This window comes from Ambystoma mexicanum, chromosome 10, assembly GCF_040938575.1.
Source record: "Ambystoma mexicanum isolate Mex_15411 chromosome 10, UKY_AmexF1_1, whole genome shotgun sequence".
In the NCBI taxonomy this organism is placed as follows: Eukaryota; Metazoa; Chordata; class Amphibia; order Caudata; family Ambystomatidae; genus Ambystoma; species Ambystoma mexicanum.
In genome coordinates, this window is record NC_090932.1 from 139309345 (window position 1) to 139333498 (window position 24154).

Consider the following 24154-nt stretch of genomic DNA (forward strand, 5'->3'; position numbering starts at 1 on the left):
GGCAGACGTTAACCCCTGTTTCTTCTCTGTCCGCAGACATCTCACTCTCCAGATTAAGATCACAGTAAGGAGGGGGCCGTTCCAGGGTGGTGCCAAAGACCAGCGAGGGACTTTGGAAGGTTCGGAGAACGCCCAGACCAGACCCGCGCCTCCGAGGGATTCAGGTGAGCGTTACAGGCCCCACAAGAATTTGTCCGCAGGTATCCACCCAACTTCCAACCCCAAAATCATCCATACTTCTTTCCCCACTTCCCTGAGCCAGTCCACCTAATCCGGGAGAGGTGAGGCCAAGGGTGGAGGGGTACGCAAATCTTCCCAACCCGGGGTTCTACCAGAGAAGGGATAGCTATCCTTCGAGGGATCAGCCCAGGGGAGAAAACAGAACCCCGTATCAGCCTGAGCGGGTTTCACAGTTAGAGCGCCAGGTCCAAAATATGGCACAGGAGCTGGGTCGCGTGCTGAGGGCTCAGCAGAACCCTCAGATGGGCATGCCGGTGCAGAATGCCCCAAACTCTGGGCCTGGTGCTCCAGAACAATAACGGGGGCAGCACCCCGATAACCCACCGGTTCCCAGGGAGGAGGCACAAGGGGAAGGGGGGTGTAAAGCCTTGGAGGAAGCATCCTTCCCCACTTGTTAACAGCCCCTGGAAACCCAGGAACTGGAAACAAAATCTCCTACCCCTGAATGTCTGCCACCCAAGGAGCAGAGAGGAGGTAGGAGAAACAAAGGACCCAAACAGACCCACTTTGAGGAGGAGGTACAGATCTTCCAATTTGAGGGAGAGGGACCCTCAGAGGATCCTGGGAAAGGGATCTTCTCCTTCAGAGATGGGGGAACTCCGCCAAAAGAAAATTGGGTCCCAAGGTATTCACATCCAGACTGGGTAGATGTGGGGACTGAGCTAGCGCCGCCCATCATCTCATCCCAGAAACAACAGCAAGAAAATTCCCTGGTTCAAACCAATTCTGGTGACTGCCAGCCTAAATGTCTCCTATCTCTAGTTGCCAACCTTTTCTTTCAGATTCCCAAGACTCTCCACAGAATTGTGCCCAAATCTCTTCTCTTTCAATGTCCAAAACCAGACAATTGGCCCACCAGTTGTCCAAAAATGTGCATTATCTGTGCCCCCTTGAGGAGAAGGAGGGAAGATACTATGCCCCGGTACAAGTACAGGGGCAGGGTACAATTTTGGCACTGGTGGACACTGGATCCCAAGCTACCCTTCTGTCCAAAAAGGCTTTCGATGAGCTAAATTTAGGAAGCGGGGAGAACTACCAAATTCCTCTCACCTCTCTTCCTGGACAACTTCAGAACTTTGATGGTAAGGAAATTCCCGCCGAGGGGACTGCAGATTTGGACATTAAAATTAGGTGACACAAGGTGAAACACCCGGTCATAGTAGTGAAACAGAGTGTCAACCATGTTAGTTTAAACGGCACATGCCACATGGTTGAACAAAAATCTGACCAAGTAGAATTTCACTTCCAGAACAACCAAATTCCAGACATGACAGTAATAGAAGTAGGACAACAGACTGGTGATGGGGGGTCCTCTCTATTTCTGAAAATCAACCTTCCTTCCAGTTTAAGGTGGTATTCCACACTGGAAGGAAACACTCTGAAATTCTTTACCAATCCACAATCCGACATTCCCACTCCAATAGTCCAGAAAGAGGTGAAATCAGCACAAAGCCTAGCTGATATTCAACAAATTGGGGAGCAGTTGTTCATCCCTGTTCAGTTGGTGGGAAGACTCGGTTCTCGCCCGAGTGTGTGTGAACAACGGTAAGAGCTTCATCAGCGAAGCCATGTTCCGCTAACTCCCAAAAGATCCAGCCATTCCCACATTCAAACTGATAGACAAATGGGAAATGGATCTGGAAACCCCCAATTCCAAACATTTCCTGCCGCAGGTGTATGCTCGAAATCTCCATTGGCAACAAGAGCATAGTCCATAATTGCTGGGTCGTGCGAGACGTCACTGCCACCTTTTACCTAGGCAGTGACATTCTCAATCGCTTTGCCATTAGTTTGGACCTAATAAACTTCAAAGCTTGGTCCCGATTAGCAGATAATTCCATGGGCTTTGATGATCCAGAGAAAGCATTTAGGTCAGCTCAATTGCTACCTTATGCAGTTGAAATTCAGATTAAAGAGGAAGTCACCATCCCCGAAAGGACCCGACAATTCTCCCTGGAAGTGAAAGTTAAAAGAGGACAAAAATTAAAAAAACCCTGATGCTTACATTCATCTAAATGCTTCCCTCTAACAGCAAGGGTTGGGGTAAACCCAACACCATTAGTCAATATAGAACATGACACCATTCCAATAGAGGTGGATAACAGCAACTTAAAGAGTATTACTCGAGCCGCAGGCACCATTATTGGAATGGCGGTTGATGACCGACATTTTTCCATTGATCTAGGAAATGAACTGTTAGGACCAATCCCCAAGGACTGTTTTGACAGTGACACTGATGACCATACAACACCAGACAGGATCTTTACCCAGCATGAGGGGAACTTCTTGCTGTACACTTCCTGCCCTTATGGTAAGGAAGATGTGACTTGTGACTTCAGAGGGGATGAGTTGATTTTCCAGGTCCATGAGGGCTGCCTTTCCCACCTGAAGCCTCTAGTCCAAATCAGCACTCTGACCAGGGACTTCTCCACCCAGTTGGAGGAGGCCGCTGAGGTAGCCAAACCAGAAGTCTTTCCAGGCTTCAGGCAGATGGTTGAAGAGAGAGTCAACCTAGCTGATGCCTGTGTGACTCTGGGGCAGAAGCAAACGTTGAAACAGGTTTTCTTGGATTTTCAAAATCTCTTTGTGGTGGACTCATAGGACTGTGGTCTCACCGACATCCACACAACAACAATTCCCACAGACCCTGGCATGACTCCAGTGTTTGTGAAGCAATATTGCTTGCCTCTCGCATCCATGGAGTCCCATACTGAAATAATTAAGAACCTTGAGTCCCGGGGGATAATCCGTCCACTACACAGCACCTTCAATAATTTGGTGCTGGGAATATTGAAGCCAAACGGCCAGTGGAGACTCTGCGCAGACCTTAGGGAGCTCAACAAACGGGTCCATATTTCCCGATGGCCTCTTCCCTACATTGACCAAGGGCTGGCCCAGATCCAGGGGTCACAGGTATTCACTGCAATAGACCTGACCAATGGATACTGGACTGTGCCTGTCAGTAGGGAGGACCAATACAAACTGGCTTTTACCTTTGGGGGCCAGCAGTACATATGGACCCGGACTCCCTTCGGAAACCTCAACTCCGACAATGAATTCACCATTTTCCTACACAAGGCCATGCCCGACCTGGGTGCGAGGGGTAACCTGGTTTATGTAGATGATGTCCTCATCAAAAGTTTATCTGTGGAGGAACACATAGTGGAGATCCGTTATGTTCTGATACAGTTGAGGGCCGCCGGAGCAAAACTTTCCTTTCAGAAAGCACAGTGGTGTAGAACCCGTGTTAATTTCTTGGGGCATGAGATAACTCCTCAGGGTCTCTGTCCCCAGGAAAAGAAAGTGGAAGCACTTCAGAAACTGAAAGTCCCACAACTCTGCCTGAACTAAAGAGCCTCCTTGGACTGACTAATTACAGTAGAAAGTTAATTGAGGGCTACGCAGAGTTCACTAGACCCCTGATTCATCACTTGAAGGTGGGGGGTCATGTGGGAATGGGGTCCAGTACAATCCGAGGCAGTAAGACAGCTCAAAAGAAGCCTCTAACAAGCGCCGTTTTTTCTTGGAGACAGGGTTCTCTAATACATGTTTCACTGCAGTATTATATCAAAAGCATGACAAGGTTAATAAAGTAATCACCTACGCAAGTAAAACTTTATCCTCTGTGGAGGAAAAATTCAATGATTGCGAGAAAGCACTCCTGGCAACGGTGTGGGCATTGAAGAATTACCGCCCGTTTATCCAGGGGGAACACATCATAGTGGAGACTCCACACCAGCCTCTGCAATATCTCCAAAGTGACAGAATCCGGGCTGGAAATATGAGTAATTCCCGAATTACTTCCTGGATTCTGTCAATGCAAGGCTTTCCTGTGGAGGGCAGATATGGCCAAAACAAGAAGAGTCCCCTCGTGCAAGGTCTGGCTGACTTGCATGATTGTGCCAGAGAAAACTGTCTCGAGGACGAAAGTCTAAAAATCAAGGACAACATGGAGGCATACCTCAGTTCCCAGCACAAAGTCTTTGAAGAAGATAAGTGTGAGGGAATGCCCACTGTCAATGTGGATGGATGCTCTTACCATGTTGACAACAACGGGGAGAAAGAACTTGTGGCCAGCGTAGGGAATGCATGGGTGAATGAGTCCCCAGAACCCTCCGCTTGGTACAAGATTGGTCCCCGAAGTAGTCAGGTGGCAGAGTTGATGGCAGTGCATCAAGCCATCCTCACTGCTGTCCAACATCAACGCCACAAACTGGTCATAATCACAGATTTGGATTATGTACGGAACGGGTTCGTGGAGCACCTGGTTAATTGGTAAACCAGAGGCATGGTATGTGCTAACAACAATCCCTTGAAACATGGGAAGTTAATCCAAAATATTGATGATCTGGTCACCTTGAATGGGATGACCATCTACTGGAAAAAGATCAAGGGTCATTTCAAAGTAGAGGGGCCAGGCAAAACTGGAAATGATTTAGCTGATGAGCTGGCCAAAACTGGGGCCATCGAAGGGGATCTAATAGAAATTGAGTCCCTGTTGGGGGAAATCCAGGTCACTGCTATCACTAGGTCCCAGACAAATGCTCACAATGATCTTTCAACTGCACAATGGAGTAAGGAGACCCCAGATGCTGATTTGATTACAGCTCAGAAGGGGGATCCAATAATTGGTAGGTTTTACCAACACATTGAGGACCCTCAGAACTTTCCCCTGATGGATACTGATTACGTTGGGAAAGAGGACCTCAGAGTGTTGATGAAATGTCCAAAAATGTTCCGAATCCAAGACGGTTTGTTGGTAAGGAAATCCCAAGCTGGTCATGATCAGTGGGTGGTTCCTACCTCATTCCGAAGCCTGATGTTAAGTCACGCCCATGATGCAGCCACAGCCGGTCATAGGGGGTTTCAGACAACCCTTGAAATCTTAAGAGAGGTTGCATACTGGCCACACAAGGGGAAGGACCTCGACCAATACTTGAAGGGGTGTCTTGTGTGTGCACAATTTCAGCCAATATCCCTCACACACCGTGTGCGTCTTTTTAAAAGAGGGGGATGACACTGCCATGGTCAGATTTACAAGACGACTTTATCGGGCCCGTGATTCGCTCCTCTAGGGGGAATAAGTACATGTTGACAGTGACATGTTTATTTACTAAATGGGTGGAATGTCTCCCGGCCCTAAACTGCAAGGCAGAAATAGCAGCTGCCCTTATGATCAATCACATCTTTTCGTATTTCGGCTACCCCAAAGGATTGAGTCAGACAGAGGTAGCCATTTCACCAGCGAAGTAATGACAAAGATGTGGAAGATACTGGGGGTTAAAAGGAAGCTACACATTGCTTACCGGCCAGCCTCTTCTGGTGCAGTAGAACGTTACAACAAAACCATTGTGAGCATCTTAAAAAAGTTTGTGGCAGATTCTAGGCCAAATTGGGATATCTGATTACCTCTTTTCCTAATGGCCATCAGAACTACCCCTTTTACCCCTTCATCTGCAACTAAAATATCAACATTTGAGTTGATGAATGGACGCAGGATGGTGCTTCCCCAGCATCTGTTATACAGGACCCAAGAGCAGACATTGATCAATGCCTCCACAAGTCATGAGTATGTTGAGAATTTAAGGAAACACCTTCAACATGCTTTTGCCTATGCTCAACGAAATCTAGAATGATCACCCGATAGCATGAAGACCCACTATGACCTGAAGAAAACCAGAAAGGAATGCAATGTAGGAGAGCAGGTTCATCTGTACAATTTCAAAAGGAACCAGGCCAAACAGCGGAAATTTCTGCCTACCTGAAAGGGACCTTTTAAAATTGTAGACAAATCTCACCAGTCGCCTACAAGATCTGCAACCCCAAAGGCAGTTTGGCAGAGGGGGAAGATAAGTGGGTCCACAATAATCAGCTAAAGTGTTGCCATCCCAGGCACACTCTGCAGCAACTGGAACAGTCCTCGGGAACCACAGAGGGGGCAGCTCCAGATTAAAATATTCCACATATAGTGTATGAAATACCATAATAAGAATGCAAATGTCTCCTGATTAAAGTATGAAATACCATAATAAGAATGCAAATGTCTCCTGATTTAAAAAAAATGCATATGTTCACCCCACTACATTAATAGTGGTGGGGAAATGTCTATGAATCTGTTTCTGCTGCTTTTGCTTTGTCATCCTAGGAGAGATGAAACCATGGAGACTGCCCAAGGAGGCCAACCCGGGGACTGGGAGCAAAGATCCGAGGGGCCCGGAGTACTGCCCAATACTCCATAAGGACCAGCGAGGAGAACCGATTGATCAACCCTGATGGAGGAAAAGATGCTGAACTTTGCCATCTGAGGAGTCAGAAGAAGATGAGGATATCCCAGTCTTGTGAAGTTCCATCGATGAAAGATCAGAATGGCCATCGCAAGAGGGGGGCTTGTGGGATGTTTGAACCCACTCATTCAAGCCCTACAACATCGCTGGCAGCAGAAACATCATAATGGCCACTGGAAAGCATGCTGCTCGCCAGAGATCATCCAAAAATGCGCAGTAAAGATCTGAAAAATAGGCTGCCACTCACTTTTGCCATGTCAGTGAACACAGGAGATCACTGCCTAGAACCACCCTTGGGATACCCACACAGTAGCCTGAAACCACTTGGAAATAGCAATACTAATTGCCAAAAGCAACCCAGAGCTGTTTGGGAATTCATTTTCTTGATCGTCAAAATTGCTGAAATCATGGCTCACAAAACCACTAAAAAGATCCCACTTCCTTGTTGGGGGGTCAACATCATCCTCCTGCACGAATCTACATGAATCTAAGGTCCACAGAAGTGCATCTATATTTAAACAAAGTATCTTTTGAGGATTGCTTACTGGTAAGGCAGCTGTCAAAAACGGGTGTAATACCGGAGCTTGACACTGACCGGCACTAGCCATCTAAATTCTGACAGGAGTCCTGTATTTCAGGAGCTAAACAGTAACCTGATGTATCTAAGACTTCAACGGCTGGCTGTCCATGGGAAGCCTTCACACCTAGTCTTCTCAGCAACAGCACAGGAAATCACATGGTCCTGTTGATTAAGAGGGAGGAGATTTTCCCTACAGCTTGGAGAAAGGAACAATAGACTCTTTCAATTGAATAGAATATGCTGATCTGGGTGTGCCTGAACAACACTGCTCTGGGGGAAGGCAAGACATGTGATCTCTGAGTAAGAGCCAAACTTCTGGAGGCGTAGACAAACGACTGTGGATTCAGAGAGTCCAGCAAATATATGTGTTATGAGAATACTGATAATTAATTATACCAAGCGGACAAAAATGTACAATTTGGAGATTCTTAATATGAAAAATTCACTCACAGTTTGAGATGAAGTTGAATGCTGTGGGACGTTCTGAGGCCAAGCCCCGTAATTATTAATATTGTGGATGCAGTGTTTATGCTAGAAACCTAAGAACTTCCAGTAATATGCTCAGAGAGGGTGTGTACCTCTGTGTAAGATTTGGTGCAAAACCCATCTTCCGAAACCCACTGAAACTGCGAAGAAGTTGTCATTTCTGAACCCAAGCTCTTAGAAAGAGCAGGGTTGAACAGAGACCTGTCTTAATTAATGTTTGATGTGTACATGTAATTTCAACAACTTGTGTATCTGGGAAGCATGTTTGGTTATGAAAAATTGTTTTCTAAGTAAATGCAAGGGGGAGTGTTCTTTCCTTCAGCCATAAATGTGATACCTGATGACTCATTCTGACTCACTACTCCGTTCTCCAGTCAGAGGACAGAAAATCCTCTAACCTATCAGGATCCTCAGAGGGTTGGGCATGGAAAGTCAGCATCCACACCCCCTTTGAGAACACATAAAAAGAACCACTGAGACCCAGATAGAAACACTCATTTTTCCACTACTCATCGATTCATTGCGCAGCACGCTGCCCGACCATATCCAGACAAAAACTCCAGACTCCTGAGGCTCCAGGCTCCAGAACTTAGACTCCAGATAGACTCCAGAACCAAACTCTAGAACTTAACTCTAGAACCTTGGAGAAAAGAGGCCTTATCCACAAGCTGAATCCTTTTCGGAGGCCCCAGAATCCAGCAACCTAACCAAACTATTCAACAGCCTTGCCGTGCTGTTCGCTTCTGGCCCAGAACCCCGTACCAGAACCGAAATCCAGAGAGAGCAGTGCTGTATCCAGACCGACCAGACCAGACCGCTGTGCAGTGCCGATAGCAGACCAGAGAGCGCGCTGAGAGCAGAATAGTGCCTGACCGTCCGGTGGCGAAAGTGCAGTCCCTGGCCCATTCCAGTCCAAATCTAGGAGTGATTATCCAGGCTAAGAACTGTACAAGACCAATCTCTTAGTCTAAAATAATCTTATTTAAACCATTTCAACCTGACCAGACTTGCATAGAAATCGTATGTCCATTCTGTGATTTTAAATCTGTAAAAGCGTCATCTGTCATTCTGAAAAATTTACTTTTTTTTTTAAAATCTACCTCCACAAAACGTCTGTATCTTTTGAACCGCACGCCCTAGAAGCGAGATTTAACTGTCAATTTAAAGCTAAGATCCTAAGATTTCCAACAAACCCAAAACAACATTCCCTATAGTTTTTCCATAATCGCGCTTTACGCACTCGGAAAAAGTGCCGCAAATTGAAAAATTAGCTCCTGTCAAAATTGCTGTCTTTTGCTTGCAACTGCTGAATTTCGTTTTCAACCTGATAATCACTCATGAATCATTGCTAGTGTTGACCTGTCCCAATTCAAAGTCACTCTCACCTACCCTGAATCTCCTTTAGTGAATCAAAATTATTTTTAGCATAATTTTCACTTCATTGCAATCACATTTAAAAGTATTTTTGCCTGTTTAAAAGCATACCGGTTTTCTCTAAGCTTGCTGGGGGGAACTGGAATTTGAACTGCATTTGATTGTATTCCTGAAAGCTTTGTGCGCTCCTTTCCATCTCTTTATATTGCCTAAGGGGGGGAGTGAGTTGTCACAAGGGAAAAAGCGATCATATTATCTCTTGTTGAAACCATATCAAGTTTATTTCTGTGCTGCATTCTTTCCCATTTGCATTTCCTTGAAACCATACAAGTAGTCTCTGCTACCTTATTCTTTCTATACCAACTACTCATTGATTAAAGAGAGTGTGCTCTTGTAATATTACCCATTGTTGATCACTATTATATTCAGAAGTTTGTTTTCAAATATTAATTTATTCATAAAAGTGTGATATATATATATAGTTTAATTTTCCAATAAACCTTTTAATTTGCAAAACAAACCTACTTCTTGGCTCAGTGAGGTCAGGGGGATTCAAAGAGATGGGCATTATATAAGGGTTCATCATCCAGATTTAAGAACTTGACATCAAAATATATAAATAAGGGCTTCCATTGGGCGTCCCAGACTAGGCATTGACTTAGTTGGATTGCTGGATTGAAGTCACTTACAGTCCCCACCAAATATGTACAAACGCAAAAAGCTGCTACAAAACTTAGTTTATACAGCCAGTCACTGTCTTGTGCTTGCCTTTAAACATCTCTCTTTTTCTCTTTATCTATTGCTCTCTCTCTCTCCCCCTCCTTCTCTTTTATGTGCATACATGTTGCCTTTCAGGTTATTCGACAGCATAGAACCAGTGCCCTCAGACACTCAAATTATGAGCAGATGGCACCAACATTTGCTACGAAGAGAGCTCACATCCAAGCCAGTGCCTCTGCAGCATCCAACAACTCGGCCAAACTCTTTAAAATCTGCAAGGAGTTGGCGAATCCTGCTGCATTCTCTACTTATCATGTTCCCTCCCTGGCCCTCTGCACGGCCCTGACCTAATTTCATCACTAAAACCCAAGTCATCCTGTACACCCTCTCCTCCTCTCCATCCTTCTCCTCCTTTCCTGGCCATCCTGTGGCCACCTCTTCACCTCCCTTCTCCTCCTTTCCATTGTTCACCCCTGATAATGTTTCTAGAGAAGTTGGATCTATGACATTCTCATCAAAACAGGTTCTCCCCTGTTCTTCCAAAACCATAAAGGACAACATTGACACCCTCACTCTAGCCTTGTCGTATTTCTGCAATCATTTGTTTGCCACTGGAACCTTCACCTCCCTTCTGAAGCACCCCCTTCTTAAGAAACCTTATGCTGATCCCTCGTGTCTGGCCAACTGTCATCCGAAAGCCATTACTTCTTTCCTGGTCAAACTCCTGGAAAAGCTGGCCATCTCACATCTTAATCTTCACACTGAATCTGTTGGTTTTCTCCATGACCATCAGTCTGGCTTCAGAGTGACAGAAGCACAGAAACTGCTCTTCTGAACATTTGTGAAGACCTGCTCTCAAACCTCGATTCTAACCTTCGTTCTGTCCTCATTCTCCTTGATCGTTCCTCTGCTTTCAATACGTTCAACACATCTTGCATATTATCGAATTACAGGGTACTACCCTAGGCGAGATTAAACAATTGTGGGTAAAAGGAGGTTGCACACAATCTCCCACAGATTAATTGTGCAGGCAGGAATTCACAGGAAAGATTGAAATGCCACACAGCCTGCTCGTAACAGCATTTGACTAGCTCCATCACCCCTCTCACAGCTCCAAGAAACATATTGCTGCTTACATCAGGATTGGTTTGTTCCAAATCTCTAGGAAAACCTGACTAACATAGTCATTAGATGCACCACGTGTCAAATCTTCAGCACAGGCATGACCATATGTAAAGCTCACCTGGTATCCACGGGGATGTCACTCAGCCTGTTCTGACCTCTTACAACCTCAAACCCTTCCCTAGAGTCTACTCGACTGGAGACTGGGCCTGAAACACAGGATTGGCAGAGTTTGACTCCCTATTGTCTCTGTGTGCTTGAACCCCTTCTTCCCCGGGGTCCAACCCTTCCCTTTGATCCACAGCTCACCTTGTTTTCTTGGAAAGTGTGCTCTCTGTCCTGCTTTCAGAGCAGGGGCACGTTGATTGATGCAGGCTCGTTGCTGCCTAGTTACTTCACTGGCAAGAGTCTGACAGGTAAGTATAATGAGTCTTTTGAACAGTTCTCTAACTTCGTTCTTTTCCTTCCTTAGATGATGGCCGGCGTCCGGGGATGGTGACGTGCTGCTGAGATGAGTAGCACTGAAGGTGAGTGAGAGCGTGATGCGCGATGCAACCCTTTAGTATTTGTATTGAACTGAGTTCTTTTTCTGTGTCTTTTAGGTGCCGCAATGTTTTCAGCATGGATGTTGGTTATGAAGAAGAAATGCGGTGAGTAAACGCAGTATGCGGTGCCTCTAGATATTTACACGCTAACCTGGAGTGTCTTTTCCTTCTTGCAGATGGATGAGAAGTTCCGGAGACAGAGTTCCCCCAGAGCGGCTGGGATTCAGGTAAGCGTTTGAAGCTCGTACAGTCTTTAAAAATAAGCAATGATTTGCTGAATGCTTACTAATGCCTTTTTTCTGTTCTTTTCCCTTTTCCTTAGGAACCGGTGTGCCGGGATAGGAATGAAACCGCCAAAGATGCCCGCAGAAAAGAAGAAGTGATGAATGATGTGCAGAAGCGCCGCAAGGTAAGGCTGTTCCTAACAGTGTTCTTGTTCTTGCAGGAGCTGAGTGCAGAAGAAAGATGCAGGCCTACTGGAGACCGATCCGAACACAGTGAGCATCACGCTGCAGGTGCAGAAAACACAAGGCATGGTTCTCAGCCTGGGTGTGGCTTAAATAGTCTCTGGGTATCCCAGGTGTCTCTGGGCTGAACCACACCCAAAAGACTAGACTGCACATGCAGTTCTGGCAACCGAAATATGTGGGGGCATCCATCTTGTCCCCATCAAAGCACTACAAGTCCAATCCCCAATGTTATCCTATGGGAAGGAGTGAGTATGGTGCCACAAGCACCAAGTCTGACTCCAACTGGGTCTTTGGAGGGAGGGAGAGGCCCTTGAGGGCCATGTAGGTGATCGTGGCCTGGCTCCAGCCTGGCAGGAATCATGACAGCACTCCCCCCCAAGGCCCTTCTCAAGGTGGATCTTCTGTCTTTTCCTGGTTTGTTTGGATGGTTTTGATGAAATCGTCTAAGCAAGCGAGGTGCATGGATGTACTCACAAGACTCCCATGTCCTGTCTTGTGGACCATACCCCTTCCAGTCTACTAAGTAGTATAATTTGGATCTGGCGTACTTTGAATCCAGGATGTCCTTGACTTCGAATTCTGGCTCCCCGGCGCCTACTACTGGCTGCGGTGGTGTTGCTACCCGGGTCCAGGTTGAAGAGGTTTAAGGAGAGACACGTGGAACACAGGATGAATCTGCATGTGTGACGGCAAAGCTAGTCTGACCGCCACAGGATTTATCACGGAGGCGACTGTGAATGGACCCAGGTATCTTGGACAGACAGTTTGGGTTCCTTTAATGGACACCTGTTTAGAGGACAGCCAGACTTTGTCTCCCACTTGGTAGTTGGGGGCCTTTGCTCGGTGTTGATCAGCAAACTTCTTCTGGCGATTCTTAGCTTGAAGTAGGTGTTCAGCTGCCCTTTTAAAGGTTTGAGAAATGGTTGTGTGCAAGGTTTTGACTGCTGGCATTTCCAGGGTTATAGGACCGTCCAACTCAGAAGTACGTGGGTGCCTGCCATACATGGTATAAAAGGGCGTCTGTCCAGTGCTGGTGTGTAGGGAATTATTGTAAGCATATTCAGCTATCCATAATAGGTCGAATCAGCTTCCTTCAGCTTGGTGTAACATGCAACGCAGATACTGCTCGAGCGTCTGATTTGTCCTCTCAGTTTGACCATCCATTTGGGGATGGTGACTGGTAGATAGCTGGATGTAGATCTGGGCTACAGAGCAGCATTTTCTCCAGAAGTTAGATACAAATTGAGTACCTCGGTCTGATACTAAAACTGAAGGAAACCCATGAAGCCGTACGATGCTTTCAAGAAATACCTTTGCCAGAGTGGAAGCATTTGGGAGCCCCTTAAGAGGAATGAAATAGGTCCACGACCACAAGAATAGTGTTAAACTGTTGACTAGGTGGTAAGTCAGTAATAAAATCAAGGGACAACGTGTGTCAGGGTGCTGGTGGGATTTACAATGGTTGTAATAGCCCAGCCGGTTTCTGCTTGGATGACTTGTTTTGAGCACACACTCCACAAGATAGGATGAATTGGATAATGTCTTTACGCCACGTGGGCCACGAATAATTTTGTTTTACCTTGGCTAGGGTTTTAGCGTCTCCGGGGTGGCCCTCGATCAAGGAATCATGATAACCGGACATGACTTGTTCTCGTAGTTCTTGGTTTGGTAAGTATAAATGATTCCTGAAGTAGGGCAACTGATCTTTTATCATGTAATTTTCTCCTTGTGCACTCCACGTTTGTAATTACTCCGGACTCATCAGGTTTTGGATTTCTTCATGCAATTCTTTCAGAGTTATGGTTGCTGTGATTCCTAGGAGCTTGTCACACGGGATGATTGCTATTGGGTCAGGGGTCTGATACCCTTGCTCTTCACCCCCATATGGGAAAGGGCATCGGCCTTCCCGTTTTTTACCCCTGGTCGAAATGTAATCACGTAGTCATATTCAGCAAAAAGAAGCCCAATGTAGTTGTCGTGAGGATTGGGCCTTTGCCGTTTTTAGGTACTGGAGGTTCCGGCGGTCAGTTATTATGGTGTTTGTGTGTCTGGTGCCTAAGAGGTAGTGCCGCCATGCCTTAAAGACTAACTTAATGGCCTGGAGTTCTTTGTCTGTGATAGCGTAATTGAGTTCAGGGGGTGTAAATATACGCAACCAGAAGGAAACAGCGTGTAACTGGCCCGTTTCGGGGTGCTTTTGTGAGAGGACGGCTCCCATAGCATTGCTTGAGGCATCCGTTTCCACCAGGTATGGGAGATCAGGGCGAGGGTGGCATAAGATTGGGGCAGATGTGAATCTTGCTTTTAGTTCCTGGAAAGCTTCCTCGGCTTCTGTTGTCCACTGGAACTTTCTGTTGCTTTTCCCTAGCAATGACGTGATGGGATGCACGATTTGCGAAATTCCTGGGATGAACCGGCGGTAAAAGTTTGAAAACCCCAGAATACTTTGAACCCCCTTGAATGAATTTGGGGATGGCCAGTTCAGGATAGCATCTACCTTGTGTACATCCATTCGGATTCCATTCGGGCTGAGAATAAAGCCCAGGAATTCCACCTCGGAGACGTGGAATGAGCACTTTTCGAGCTTGGCGTAGAGCTGGGTTGACGTAGTTTCTCCAATATGGGTCGGACGTGTTTAACGTGGTCCTGCTTTGATGCGGAATATACTAGAATATTGTCGATGTACACTAGAGCACAGACATCAATCAATTCTCGTAGGACATCGTTCATGAAGTATTGAAATGCTGCAGGTGTGTTGCAAAGGCCAAAGGGCATTACTTGATATTCGTACAAGCCGTATTTGGTGCGAAAAGCGGTTTTCCATTCGTCCCCCTGTTTTACGCGAACAAGGAGATATGCCCCCTCAGGTCTAGTTTTGTGTAGATTTGGGCATCTTTGACTTGATCAAGCAATTCAGGGATCAGTGGCAGGGGTAGCAGTTTTTTATGGTAATCTGGTTCAGTGCGCGATAGTCGATGCACGTTCTCAAGTCCCCCTCCTTTTTCGGTACAAAGAATAGAGGACTGGCTGCTGGAGACTTCGAGGGACGGATGAACCCGTTGGCCAGGTATTGGTCAAGATAGGCCTTCATGTGCTGGTTTTCTGGTTCCGTGAGTGCGTAAATTCGCCCACAAGGGATTTGCGCGCTGGGTATCAGGTTGATTTGGCAATCGTATGGTCTATGCGGTGGCAGGGTATTAGCCTGTTCTTTCTGAAAGACATCTTGAAAGTCCTGGTATTCACTTGGTAGGGTGCCGATTGCCACAGTCGAAAGCGTGGAGGTTCTGGTGTCTATTGGTTGTTTCTCTTGGTGATAACGTGTGGGCGCAAGTCTCGGGAAAGGCCAATTCTTTTGCTCGCCAATTGATTAGAGGATTGTGAGCTACCAACCATGGCATTCCCAAAATCAACCGGAACTGTGGTGCCTTAATGAGGTCGAAAACGATAGATTCTTGGTGTCCATCCTGGCACAGAAGGGTTAAAGCTGCAGTGCATTGGGATACTGGACCAGAAGCTATTTCCGTGCCGTCGACAGTGGTAACAGTGTTGGTGGTTGATTTAGGGCGTAACAGAAGCCCCATCTTTGCCGCAAGATCCTGGTCGATGTAATTCGCAACGGCTCCACTGTCAATGTACGCCCTTACTTCGTGCATCCAAGATGGTTGTTGGTGATTGATCAAGACCACAGATAGTGCAAAATGGGAGGTCTGTAGTTCACTTTCTTTGCTCGACAAGTGGACCCCTACACTTGCCGAGCTGGGGAGTTTTCCGATCCCTTGATGGTATCTTAATTGTCCGTGGCCCCTACCAACCTCCTCGGTGGCTTCACAGGGCACTCTTTAAGGAAATGACCTGATATTCCACAGTACAGACATAACGGCTGCTGTCTCCTTTTCTCCCTTTCCGCTTTAGTCAAAGGAGATCTGACCCCCCCCGATTTGCTTTGGTTCTCCTGATGTCACGATGCCTGCTCCCGGGGAGCCGGCTCAGGCCCTGCGTCCCCGAAAGCGGACATCAAGTCCCCGGGGAAGGTCGCAGCAACCCCTTATAGGGGCCCTTTGGACAGCGTCCTGGCGCCTATGGCGCCAGGCTCATAGAAAACATCAGTCCTGGCGCCATAGGCGCCAGGCTCATTATGAAAGTGTTTGGGTGCACTTACCTGATGCAGACCATGCTGCAGAACCCCGGCCTCCTTGATGCCTGAAAGGAACTACTTTACCTGTGGGACTCATTTATCACCCGGGCGTGGTCGGGGAAGGATACATACCTGATTGGAGGAAGGACACATTCTAGGAACTTCTTCCAAGGCTATTTAAACCACACCCAATCAGCCACACGTGCTTCGCGTTGTTCTGCATCTAGCAGCTGGACGCTCACCGTGTCTGCTCCTGCATCTTGACTTCTGCCACACCTGCCAGCATCCTGAATCACCTGCAAAGGAAGGGAACAAGAGAACAGAAGAAGGAAAAGGCCTCACCTGCTAAATCTGCATCCCTGAGACATTTCACCGACAATCCTGAAAAGGAAGACATTTATTTTTAAAAGCACATCGCATCGATCGCTGCAGCGCCGCATTCTACTCACCTTTACAGGGCGCCTCCATGTTCAGCAGCGACCATCCAGATTCGCAGTCGCGCCCCCGTGCCTAGGGAGAAAAAGACAAGAACAAAGGTGAGAGAAAGAAGGGAAAAGGGAAGCTAAAACTCCATGTCAAGACTTACCTGTTGGGTCATTCCCTTTTCATTTCGGGTCCGCGCCGCATCCAGGCATTTTCGGACCCCTGCCCCTAAGGGGAAAAAGACATCAGCGTTAATGAGTGAATGAAAAGACATTACCAAAACACTCATTAAAGACTTACCTGATTTCCACAAGGATTTCACCGCTCACCTCGGGTCGGTGCCTGTTCCCCGGCATTCCGTACCCCGGCCCCTATGGGGAAAAAGACACTAGCATTAGAACATTAATGCATGGACACAAGGGGAACCACTTATAGAAAAACTTACCTGGAAGCCAAGCAAGTTTGGTTCTCACCCATCCGAAAATCCAGTGACGTAACTGGATACCAACGCGCCCCTGTATCAGAAGCAGGATGGAGAGCTCGTCCTTCCAGACCCTAAGGTGAGACGCTTCGGGGAAGCACAGAAGGGTTTTGAGGAGGGTGAGAGGGGTAAGGGGAAGGCCGATTGCATTACCCCGCAGACAGTTAACCCCCTATTCTCACCTACAGAAGGATACTTCTGCGAGTCAGACAAGCCAGATCTGGGGCCCAGTCCAGTCCGTCTTCCGAACCCTGCGCATCACCTTAGACGAGGTCACAGCAGCGCGAACCAGGCCAGCGCCCCGGTGGGAGTCAGGTGAGCGTTACAGAACGCAAAGACTTCCTACAAATTCCCACCCAGGCGCTATGGAAACTTCTGAGACTGATCAGTTGGCCCAATTACTGGGGGAATTACGGGCCGAAGTACATGCCGCTCATCAAGAGACTAATGCCCTCAAGAGGGAATTAATAATATCAAAGGAAAGAACTGATGACCTGGCCAGACAGCTTTTGCAAGGTCAAGCTGGACAAACTCCTCTACCCTGTTCTGGAGGGAACCCCGCTCCTGTGGTTCCCAGTAACCCTGTGCAGATTAATCTACCTGGAAACATGCCGCTGGCCCCACCTGAACGCTTTGCTGGGGACCCCAAACGATTCGCCGTATTCATGAATCAGTGTCGTTTGCACTTCCTATGCAGACCTGGGGCCTTCCCTAATGATCAGACCAAAGTAGCCTTTGTATTGTCATATCTCAGCGGCTGCGCTGCCGATTGGTCAGTTCCACTGGTTACTCAAGATAACCCGATTCTCTGTGATTTTCAAGGATTTCAAGCAAGCATGGAAAGGTTATTTGCTCGACATTCACAGGGGCAGGCTCTGGATGACAAACTTCTATCCCTGCGACAGGGCAATCAGGACCTCCTATCCTATATTGCAACCTTTAATAGACTAATTGTGGAAACGGGATGGCCAGAGGATAAAAGAGTCACGTTATTTTATCGAGGTCTACGCGGAGAACTTAAAGATGTCTTGGCCCAAGTTGTAAATCCGCCCCAAGAATGCACAGAATATATAGACTTAGCCTTCCGTACAAAATATGGATTATTCGAATACCAGGTAATGCCTTTCGGGTTGTGCAATGCGCCTGCTGCCTTCCAATTCTTCATGAATGATGTCCTTCGGGAACTCATCGATGTTTGTGTTGTCGTCTATATCGATAACATTCTAGTGTACTCCTCTTCGGAATATGATCACAGAAAACACGTTAGGGCAGTTCTGGAAAAACTGCGCCAACACAAACTATTTGCTAAACTGGAGAAATGTGTTTTCCATACCACAGAAGTTGAGTTTCTCTGTTTCATCCTGACACCCAAAGGAGTCCGAATGGACTCAAGAAAAGTGGATGCCATCCTCAAATGGCCATCACCTAGCTCTGTAAAAGGGGTTCAAAGCATGCTCGGCTTTGCCAATTTCTATCGCAGGTTTATCCCGGAATTTTCACGCATAGTACAACCCATTACTGCACTCTTGAGGAAAAATAAACGTTTTGAATGGTCTGAAGAAGCCGAGCAGGCCTTCCAGGATTTAAAAGCTAAGTTTACCTCCGCACCTATATTGAAACACCCACGTCCAGATCTCCCGTATGTCGTCGAAACTGACGCATCAAACCTAGCCATGGGAGCAGTTCTGTCTCAAAGAGATCCTGAAACCAACCAACCGCATCCCGTAGCATTTTGGTCCAGAAAATTCTCGGCACCAGAGATTAATAACGCAATCACTGACAAAGAACTGTTAGCCATAAAGTCCGCTTTTAAAGCCTGGCGGCATTACCTGCTTGGCGCTCGACATACCATCACGGTGATCACTGATCACCGGAATTTACAGTATTTGAAAACCGCCAAGGCTCAGTCATCACGGCAGCTCCGATGGGCTTTGTTTTTCGCCGAATTTGATTTCGTGATTACCTATCGACCTGGCTGCAAGAACGGCAAAGCAGACGCCTTATCCCGAATTGGAATGGGAGAATCTGATACAAACTCAGAACCAGTACCAATAATTCCCGAACAGAGAATTCTAGGCATGACTTCGTTACAGACGCTTGAAGACATTCAAGTCAGAGTGAAACAACTCCTGGACCCTACAGTCCTACAGGATTGGATACAAAAGGAATCAGACTTTACCATAGATAATGGTTTACCTTATTACCAAGGACGCTTATTCCTGCCGCACAAGGATTTACACAAACTAGTTATTTCAGGTTATCATGATACATTAATAGAGGGACACCCCGGTATTGCCAAGACAATGGAAAAGGTGAAACGACAATTCTGGTGGCCCTCTTGGCGAAAAGATGTTAAATCTTTTGTGATGTCCTGTGGTGTTTGCGCCCAAAATAAAGATCAAAAGAAAAGACCAGCCGGTCTCCTTCAACCTCTAGACATACCGCCTGCACCCTGGCACACCCTATCAATGGATCTTATTACGGACCTGCCTCCTTGTTCGGGATACAATACCATTCTGGTAATTGTGGATTTCTTTTCCAAAATGGCCCACTTCATTCCTTTGAAAGGTTTACCTTCAGCTTCTATCCTAGCCAAAGAATTCCTCGAAAATATTGTTCGGCTACATGGATTCCCATCTATACTAATCTCTGACCGGGGAAGCCAATTCATTTCCCACTTCTGACGCAAATGTCAAATGGCACAAATCGACGTAAGATTATCGACCAGTCACCACCCTCAGACCGATGGTCAGACCGAGGGGACAAATCAGACCCTTGAGCAGCACTTATGGTGTATGTTACAGCAATCTGAAAGCAACTGGAAAGACATTCTTTGGATAGCCGAATACGCATATAATAATTCGGTACACTCTGGAACTGGCCATAGTCCTTTTTATACCTTGTTTGGACATCACCCTCGAACCTCAAACCTCGACTCACCTCAGAACCTCGGAGTGCCCGCAGTAGAACATCTGCATTCTACCATTACCCGAGCCTTCAAAGAGGCAACCACGCATTTACAACAAGCCAAGAGAAAATACAAGGAGAATGCTGACCTACATCGGAGTGAAGCACCTCCGTATCAGATTGGGGATCAAGTGTGGTTAGCTACCAGACATTTACCGCTCAAAGGGCCTCGAACTTTTAACCCAAAATATCTGGGACCTTATTCTATTACGGCAATAATTAACCCAGTAGCGGTTAAACTTGATTTACCAGCTAATATGCGAATTCACCCTGTTTTTCATGTGTCACTTCTGAAACCAGTGGCACCCGGAACCCGACTACTCAAACCTCCAGAACCTATTCAAATAGATGGGGAACCCGAATTCGAAGTGAAGATCATTTTAGATTAAAAAATGTTTAGGTCAAAGCTTTTCTACCTAATGGATTGGAAGGGGTACGGACCTCAGGAGAGGTCGTGGGAACCCAGTGACCATGTGCATGCACCTCGATTAGCCAGGAAATTCCACCGACTCTTCCCAAACAAACCAAAACCCCCGGAGGGAACAACCTTGGGAGGGGCCTTGGGGGGGAGTGCTGTCACGATGCCCGCTCCCGGGGAGCCGGCTCAGGCCCTGCGTCCCCGAAAGCGGACATCAAGTCCCCGGGGAAGGTCCCAGCAACCCCTTATAGGGGCCCTTTGGACAGCGTCCTGGCGCCTATGGCACCAGGCTCATAGAAAACGGCAGTCCTGGCGCCATAGGCGCCAGGCTCATTATGAAAGTGTTTGGGTGCACTTACCTGATGCAGACCATGCTGCAGAACCCCGGCCTCCTTGAGGCCTGAAAGGAACTACTTTACCTGTGGGACTCTTTTACCACCCGGGCGTGGTCGGGGAAGGATACATACCTGATTGGAGGAAGGACACATTCTAGGAACTTCTTCCAAGGCTATTTAAACCACACCCGATCAGCCACACGTGCTTCGCGTTGTTCTGCATCTAGCAGCTGGACGCTCACCGTGTCTGTTCCTGCATCTTGACTTCTGCCACACCTGCCAGCATCCTGAATCACCTGCAAAGGAAGGGAACAAGAGAACAGAAGAAAGAAAATGCCTCACCTGCTAAATCTGCATCCCTGAGACATTTCGCCGACAATCCTGAAAAGGAAGACATTTATTTTTAAAAGCACATCGCATCGATCGCTGCAGCGCCGCATTCTACTCACCTTTACAGGGCGCCTCCATGTTCAGCAGCGACCATCCAGATTTGCAGTCGCGCCCCCGCGCCTATTGAAAAAAAGACAAGAACAAAGGTTAGAGAAAGAAGGGAAAAGGGAAGCTAAAACTCCATGTCAAGACTTACCTGTAGGGTCATTCCCTTTTCATTTCGGGTCCGCGCCGCATCCAGGCATTTTCGGACCCCGGCCCCTAAGGGGAAAAAGACATCAGCGTTAATGAGTGAATGAAAAGACATTACCAAAACACTGATTAAAGACTTACCTGATTTCCACAAGGATTTCACCGCTCACCTCGGGTCGGTGCCTGTTCCCCGGCATTCCGTACCCCGGCCCCTATGGGGAAAAAGACACTAGCATTAGAACATTAATGCATGGACACAAGGGGAACCACTTATAGAAAAACTTACCTGGAAGCCAAGCAAGTTTGGTTCTCCCCCATCCGAAAATCCAGTGACGTAACTGGATACCAACGCGCCCCTGCATCAGAAGCAGGATGGAGAGCTCGTCCTTCCAGACCCTAAGGTGAGACGCTACGGGGAAGCACAGAAGGGTTTTGAGGAGGGTGAGAGGGGTAAGGGGAAGGCCGATTGCATTACCCCGCAGACAGTTAACCCCCTATTCTCACCTACAGAAGGATACTTCTGCGAGTCAGACAAGCCAGATCTGGGGCCCGGTCCAGTCCGTCTTCCGAACCCTGCGCATCACCTTAGACGAGGTCACAGCAGCGCGAACCAGGCCAGCGCCCCCGTGGGAGTCAGGTGAGCATTACACCTGAACCTTCCGTTGTGCGGGCAATATTGTCCTTTGAACGCACATACATAGGGCGAGGGTCCAGGCTGGTTCGATCTGCTCTTCGGTCCTGCAACCTATGATCCAGTTGAACAACAAGGTCAATGAATTCTGAGCAGTCTTTCAGGGGGTTCACTACTTGTGCGAGAAAATCCTTGAGCTCCCCCCGCAACCCCTGATGAAATAACGTGGTTCTCTTCTCCACTGGCCATTCTGCTTCTACTACGAGTCTATTGAACGTGGCTATGTATGTTAATAGGTCTTGATTCACTTGGCGTAGGGACAGAAGTTCATTGTCTAATGCCTGCCCATGAGTACGACAGGCGAACAGCTTTTCCATCTCCTGCTGAAAGCCCCTGAAGTCATGCAGCAAAGGATCGTCTTGGGCCACAAAGGGTACAGACCAGTCTGTGGCGCTACCACTCTGGTAGGATAGCACAAAAGCGACCCGTGATTGGTCATTCAGAAAGGCCCCTGATCTACAAAGGAAGTGCAGGCGGCACTGGTTCATGAACGTTGCAAACATCTTGGGATCCCCCGTAAATCGTTCGGGCGGGGCCAAGGGAACTGCCCCAGGAAGGGTTATCTGAACGGGTTTGGCTGATGGTGCTGGCATCGAGGGCACGCTTCCCAGGAATGGTGCATGCCCTGCTTGTGACTGGAGAAGTTGCCGTCATAAATCATCAGTGCTTTCTTTGGCTACAATTAGCTCTCTCCTTAGGGTGTTGGTCTCCTCCCTGGCTGCATGTACTTCGGAACGTAGCTGCCCCAACATGTGGGCTAACTGGTCGGTTTCTGACGTTTCCATGACGCCCAGGTGGATTTTGATGTGAGGCTCTGTGTTCTGTAACGCTCACCTGGTATCCACGGGGACATCACTCAGCCTGTTCTGACCTTTTACGACCTTGAACCCTTCCCTGGAGTCTACTCGACTGGAGACTGGGCCTGAAACACAGGATTGGTAGAGTTTAACTCCCTATTGTCTCTGTGTGCTTGAACCCCTTCTTCCCCGGGGTCCAACCCTTCCCTTTGATCCACAGCTCACCTTGTTTTCTTGGAAAGTGTGCTCTCAGTCCTGCTTTCAGCACAGGGGCGCGTTAATAGATGCAGGCTCGTTGCTGCCTAGTTACTTCACTGGCAAGAGTCCGACAGGTAAGTATAATGAGTCTTTTGAACAGTTCTCTAACTTCATTCCTTTCCTTCCTAAAATGATGGCCGGCGTCCGGGGATGGCGATGTGCTGCTGAGATGAGTAGCGCTGAATGTGAGTGAGAGTGCGATGCACGATGCGACCCTTTAGTATTTGTATTAAACTGTGTTCTTTTTCTGTGTCTTTTAGGTGCTGCAACGTTTTCAGCGTGGATGCCGGTTATGAAGAAGAAATGCGATCAGTAAACGCAGTATGCGGCGCCTCTAGATGTTTCCACGATAACCTGGAGTGTCTTTTCCTTCTTGCAGATGGATGAGAACTTCTGGCGACAGAGTTCCCCCAGAGCGGCTGGGATTCAGGTAAGCGTTTGAAGCTCGTACAGTCTTTAAAAATAAGCAAAGATTTGCTGAATGCTTACTAATGCCTTTTTTCTGTTCTTTTCCCTTTTCCTTAAGAACCGGCGTGCCGGGATGGGAATGACACCGCCGAAGATGCCCGCAGAACAGAAGAAGCGATGAATGATGTGCAGAAGCGCCGCAAGGTAAGGCTGTTCCTAACGGTGTTCTTGTTCTTGCAGGAGCTGAGCGCAGAAGAAAGATGCAGGCCTACTGGAGACCGATCCAAACACGGTGAGTGTCACGCTACAGGTGCAGAAAACACAAAGCATGTTTTTCAGCCTGGTGTGGCTTAAATAGTCTCTGGGTATCCCAGGTGTCTCTGGGCTGAACCACACCCAAAAGACTAGACTGCACATGCAGTTCTGGGGACCTAAATATGTGCGGGCATCCATTTTGTCCCCATCAAAGCACTACAAGTCCAATCCTCAAAGTTATCCCATGGGAGGGAGTGAGTCTGGTGCAACAAGCGCCAAGTCTGACTCCAAGTGGGTCTTTGGAGGGATGTAGAGGCCCTTGAGGGCCATGTAGGTGATCGTGGCCTGGCTCCAGCCTGACATCTTGGAGGGCTGGGGACATGAGGGGCAGGAATCATGACACCATATGAATATTGAGGGGCACCATACCCCACCCCACTGGGCCGTTCCACGAGTTGCATATCGACTATGCAGACATGGGGGAAAGGTGCAGCGTGTCCAGATATTTTATTGTCATAGTCTGCCCCTTCTCACATTGGGTGGAGGCAGGTCCTTGTGCACATCCAGATGCTAAATGCATGAC